This window comes from Muntiacus reevesi, chromosome 2 (assembly GCF_963930625.1).
Source record: "Muntiacus reevesi chromosome 2, mMunRee1.1, whole genome shotgun sequence".
Lineage (NCBI taxonomy): Eukaryota > Metazoa > Chordata > Mammalia > Artiodactyla > Cervidae > Muntiacus > Muntiacus reevesi.
Window position 1 is genome coordinate 202962851 of NC_089250.1, and position 6636 is coordinate 202969486.

Consider the following 6636-nt stretch of genomic DNA (forward strand, 5'->3'; position numbering starts at 1 on the left):
TGTTGTGCTAACATACAGATGAGAAAAATAAGGTGGGACAAGGTTGGATGACCTGTCCCAGGACACACAGTTGGTAAAGGCTGTGGCAGCAGGGCCCACGTGACAGGGCAAAGGTGAATGAAGAAGTGGAGGTGGGGCAGTTTGAGGTCTCTTGTTCTTATTGTTTGATTCTTTATGGATATTTTTAAGATGGAGAGATTGAAATGTGTCCCAGAGTATACTGGACAACCTTTGTGAAGACTAATGGGGCTCCATCCAGCAACATGAGAAGTGCACATGTCCACGATCATTAGACTTGCTTAGGCCAATAGGACTGCAGCAAACAAGCAAGCTGAAGCAGTTAAAAGCACCTGTATATTTCTAATCCCTTTCCTGCGGTTCTGCTTCCATCATGAGAGCACATCCAGGCTACCAGCTGAGGCCATCCTAGATCAGCCAGCTCCCTGCTGATCCGCCAGCTGACTGCAGATGCTTGAGCAGCCAAGCCAGCCCAGAACAGCCAAACCACCCAACTGACCCACAGACTGATGAGAAATCATAAAGGGTTGTGTTTGTAAGTCACCGGTTTTGGGGTTGGACGTTGGGACAGCATTACAATGACAAGAGATATCTGATCTAGGAACATAAAGCCAAGGATGTGAAGTAACTGAGGCTGTTGGCAAGTGAGTGGATGACTGCCAATAATTCTCTTCTACTGTATCACCCAGAAAGTGTTAGTCCCTCAGTCCTATCTGACTCTCTGTGACCTCACAGATTGTAGCCCACCAGGTTCCTCTGTTCATGGGATTCTCCAGGCAAGAATACTGGAGTGGGCTACCATTCCCTTCTCCAGGGGATCTTCCCAACCCAGGGATCGAACCCAGGTCTCGCACATCGCAGGCAGATTCTTTATCATCTGAGTCACCAGGGTAGCCCAGGGTCCCCACAAAAGTTAAGAAAGGTTAGTCCCAGTTGTTGTACCTGGTGGAGAGCCCTAAAAATATTGAGTTTAGTTCTGGCAGCTTCCTCCAATCTTTATCTCCAAACCACCAGCTGGTTGGCTGTTAGGGAGACCAGATAATAAAGGCTCTGGGGTACATGACTCATGAGGAGAGTTTGGACATTATCCCATCTAATCCTGGCAGCAACCCCAGGTGGCAGAAGTTTTGTCCCCATTGTGCAGACGGAAAGACTGAGGATCACAGACTGTCCTTGCTTGGAGTCACATAGTTGCTAACTAGGAAGCCAGGCATTGGTCAGTTCAGGTCAGTCTGATGGCAAAGCCCAGGCTGCTTCCATCACACAGACACCCTCCTCTGAGAGTTTGCCACCCCAAGCCCTGTGACCTCTCCCCACCACCTCCTGGCACCCAGCCCCACTCCTCCTGCCCCTAATTGGACAACTCAGTGTTCAGCCCATGAGACCATCCCCCTTTGTTTAAAATCTCTTCAGTAGATGGAAGGAAACTTGGCAGTAACCTCTGCACACAGCTTTAAGTACACACACTGGCCAATCTTTACAGATTTAATTGTCTATAAAATTACTCTGTGTGCAACTCCCATATGGATCCTCAGTGCCCTGCAAGCTTCTTGGCTGAACCTATCTCCTAGGCTGGGGTATAGTTGGTTCAACACAAAACAAGTCTACCGGTCAGATGTGTGACTTGAGCAACTGATAAGCCACCCAGGGCCTCAGTTTCCTCATCTGTCAATGGGGACAACCCCAGAAACTTGCCACAAGGTTTGGAAAATTAAATAGAATGACGAAGGGAAAGCTTTCAGCCCTGTGCCTGGCACACACATAATGTGGTAGCTAATATTTCTGAGATTTCAACCCATGTTCTCTCCCTCCTTGATTTCCTGGAAACCTTTCTCCCCCCCATTTCCCACCGTCCCCCATATTTGGTCATATACTTATCATCTCAGAGTACAGGTGATTTAGAGGATGATATGAGATGCAAGAAAAGAGGCTTTAAAGCTTCAAAACACTGAGCCTGGATGAATTCAAGATTTCACAGTTTCCATCATGAGGAGTATTTGGAGAAGGAAGAGGGAGAGCCAGCACATGAGCTTGGAGCCATCCTCCTGCAGGTAACAGACCACCCAACTCAAACTGGCTAAGAAATAAATCAATGAGAGGACTGACAGGGCCAGAGGGAGGGCAACTCCACGGGTAGTGGACCAGGAACTCAACAACGTCACTCAAGGTAGCCCAACTGTCCTCCCTGCCTTCAATGGAAGCGGCTCCCAACCAAGGCTGGATCCACTGGTAGAGACAAGATGGCTGCCAGGTGCTTCCGGGGCTTCCTCACACAAGCGCGGGTGGGGGATGGGAGCGCGTGTCTCCAGATAGCTCCGCCCAGGAAGCCCCAACCAAGATCACCTCTCACCTCATTGGCCCCAAATGGGCCACATTTCCGCCTCTGAACCAATCACTGCAGGAATGAGTTGTGCCGACTGGGTAAATCCATCCCCCCTGGGGTTACAGGTCTCTCCCCTCCAAACCCTGAGTAGCTACTGGAGTAAGAGGGATATTCTTTAGTGAGGGTTTCAAGGCATAAAGCTTATGCCACAATGAATAGACTGGACAGAGAAAAAATGAAGAGTTTACTAAAAATCATCTTCTCTATACTAGATTACTCATTGTCTGAACAATATTTGTGGAATATACTTCAACGTTTATTTATTGGGAAGTTTCTGTGGGACTTTCACAGCCAAGATAGTTGTCATTATGTCTTTGACAGTGTGACACCCAGAGGTGACACCGTCCTCCAGGGAGGTCTGACCAGCACAGAGCCCCAGAGGACTGTCACTGCCAGTGCTGATAATAATAATAAATAGCTCACATTTGTGGAGAAGCTACTATCTTCTAAGAACTGGGCTGAGCACATAACTGTAATTCTTTTAATCCTCGTGAAATGATAAAAAGAAATCCTTGTATGAAAGTAGGTCCTCTTATTATCCCCGCTTTATAGATGATGAATCAGAGGCACAGGGGATAGAATTAACCTGCCCAAGATCACACAGCCAGTCAGTAAAAGACTGGGATTTGAATCCAAGCAGGGTTGCTCAAGCTTGGATGTTATAATGCCTTTCCTCCTATGATGGCACAGAAGTTCACACGTGAGTTTTGACAGGAGCCACTCATTCACTCAGCAAACGTTTATTGACTGTGATATGCCAATGTATAAGGCATTTAAAATTCATTCATTTCTTCAACAAGATTTTTGAATGCTTATTTTCTGGAAATCACTTTATGTAGTGCTGGGGGACACCGTGGTGAGTAATCTTGACCTAGACCTGGGCCTCCACAAAGTGCACCATCTGTATTTCCTTGCCAGCAGTGCTCAGTCCAGAGTCATCTAAAAGCTCAGGGCTGTCTCAGACTGTTGTACAGTATGCACACTGCACAATGGCACCCAACAGATTGAGGAGAATGAGGGCTGAATTCCACCTCTCACCCCACTCATCAAATCCTGTGCCGTGGGTCATAGCTGAATATGTCCAAAAAGACATCTTTTTAAGAAAGTTGCCTCTGATGCACCACCGTGAGCTGCAGTGTTGCCTCCACCAAGCAGGAGTCTCTTTCTCCAATTTACACAAAGTCACCATATTTAGAATGGTGTTTCCCAGGTGGCTCAGTGGTAAAGAATCTGCCTGCAATGCAGGAGACGCTGGAGATGTGGGTTCAATCCCCAGGTCAGGAAGATCCCCTGGAGGAGGAGATGGCAACCCACTCCAGTTTTCTTGCGTGGAAAATCCCAAGGACAGAGGAGCCTGGCAGGCTACTGTCTGTGGGATCACCAAGAGTCAGACACAACTGAGGGACTGAGGACTCACACACAACGTGGAACAGCTGGACCCTCTAAGAGCTGCTCCCACTCCTCCTCACATGTTACAAGTCAGGGTTTTGGTTTGGTTGGTTGGTTGCTTGGTTGGTTTCTGCACGAGTTGCTGGTAAACCTATACCTCTTGGGTCCATTGTCTGTCCAGTCGAATGTTTCCAGCTTGACCTCAAGATTCATGCCTGCTGCCTTTCATCTCTGAAGAGCTGATCCTCTTGGGGGTGCTGGCTGGGGAACTCTTCTTCCTCAAGGTTTGCATCTCACAAAGTTCACTGCTCACCCAGGAGCCTTAGGGGGAACCAGGAACCTTTGGAGGTTAAGACACTCCTTCCCAATGACTAGAGTTAAGGTCCATCAACCCAGGAAATCCTAGCTCTGTCTGCCTCACCCCAACCCCAAGTAAAGCTGAAGTAGCAGACACCTGGTGTTGATACTGAACACAAGTATTGCCTAGGACCCATGAGTTGTTGTCAACCCTCCATATGCACCCCTTTCTTCCCTTCTGCCATCCTCACACATACTGCTCCCAGCATGCCTCCTTCCTGACAGCCAGCACCCGCGCATCTTTCCTGGAGGACCGTCTTCAGGCTGTTGGAACCCGCCTGTGTGCATAAACAGCCAGACATGGCTGGGAATTTATTTTTCCCCATGCTCTGTGGAAGCCCTTAACTTCTGGCTGCCTTTCCCCAGGCCTGGTCCAGTGAGGAGGTCACCTTCACTACCCCCAGTTCTGCCCCGTGGAACTGAGCCCAAGATTCACTCCATGGGAACTTGTCTGAAGCTGGTCTTGCCTTCATTCTTCCCTTCCGTCTCACTCCATCACGCCCCTACTGATTTTCCTGGGGAATGCTTCCTAATAAAAATCTTACACATGAAACTTCATCTAAAGGAGTGATTCAGAGAAAGCAAACCTAGAATGGGAATCAAAGGAAGTTAGCCAGGCCGTTCCTACTGGGTTCCCCTTACCAATGCCCCTTTCTAAGCCTCCTCTGTACTTTCAGGAGACGTATGCCAAGAGCCACTTGGGGCCAGACCTCAACCATTTAACGCAATCTTTTGGCTCTCTCTGGAATTGATCTCTCACATTTCTTTTCCAGATCTCCATGAAAAATTATTTGCAAAGTGCTTTCTCTCCCTTCCTGTCCCTCCCTCCCTTCCTCTTTCTCTCTCTCTCTGTAGTTAAACTTGGTGTTCAAGGACTCCCCGAGATGTTTCTCTAACTGACAGCTTTATGGGGCAATAGCTACTGATGTTATATGTGTCCTCAGATAGGCAGGTCTTTTTATACTGTGTGTGTCCCCATAAAAATGATTGGTTTTGAGTTGTTATTCTAATATTGCTGTGATTGTAACATTGAAGCCGACAGTCTCCAAAGGAGATGAGTATCAAAGCCTGATGAATAGAAACAGGAGGTCCCATTGGTCTACGTGGCAGGAAGACGGGGCTGATGGGCACTGTCTGCCAGTGGGTAGCAGCTCAAAGCCCGTTGTTTTTATGCTATTATAAAGATAATGATTAATGAGTGATAGCACTGTAAATAATCAAAACTGCTCCCCCCCTCAACTGGATAAAACCAGAAGCAGTTCATTGTGGCCTCAGAGGAAAGGAGATGGGCAGAGTGCAGAAGAATATGGATTGAAAAACACAGACGCATACAGAGGGACAGACAGAGGGGGAGTCTAAGCAGAAGGGGGAAATGAAGCAATGGGTTCAGAAAGAGACAGGAAGACAAAGATATGCGGCAGACAAGAGTACTGGGCTTAAGGGGATAGGGACAGGGGGACCCATGGGCAAAACCAAGGCTCACAGATAGATAAACACACAGACTCAGAGACATGGGCCATCACAGAAACAAGGAACAGATGAGAGTATGACCAAGACAGATAGACAGATGGAAAGAGAAGGAGTAGAAGAAGCCCAAAAGGGTGACTTGGAGAAGAAGATACACCAGAGGCCAACATTGCAGGCAAAACAGAACACAGTGAGGAAGACAGGCTGCAAAGCAGACCATTAAGAGGAGGTGGAAGAGGAAGAGGGGAAACATAAGGAAACCAAACCAGGCCAATAGGCAGCAGAGTTCCGGAGGGGGACAGAGTGGGGAGAGTTTGGGGGTTCAGAGCGAGGGCTCGGGAGCCAGGCACCTGGTCCCAAGCCTGGTCAATGTGCATGCCAGGAGCTGGGTGAACACAGGGAAAATCACTTAGGCTTTCTGTGCCTCCGTTTCCCCATATATAACATGGGGCAGATAGACACAGCACCTGTTCAGCCCCTCACTCATGATCCCGGACATCGTGGCACACCTCTGGTGATAAAAATTCCCTGGGATGGTTCCCAATGGCCCCCACCACCTGGTGTTCATGCCCTCATGGACCTAATGACCAGTTTCAACAAATAGGATACAGCAAAGGTGGGGGGACGGTCACTTCTGAGATTAGGTCGCCAACACCTGTGACTTCTATCCCTGGAGTCCTAGCCCTGGAGAGAGGATGTTGCCACGTGGTGGGTTTTCCCATGGAGAGGGCACGTGGTAAGGAGCTGAGACCTCCAGCCAACAGCCAGTGAAGACCTGAGGCTGTCAACAGTTGCAGGAGTGAGCTCAGAAGGGGCTCCTTAACGTGCAACCTCAGGAGAGACCCTCAGCTAGAGGACCCAGCTAAGCCAGACCCGGATTCCTGCCTCACAAACTAAGATTATGTTGGTTGTTTTAAGCCTCTATGTTTTGGGGGGGGGGGGTGGTTATTATGTAGGAATTAATACCTGATACAGATTTTGGTGCCTGGAAGCTAAGTCAGACAAAGACAGAGAAATACCAT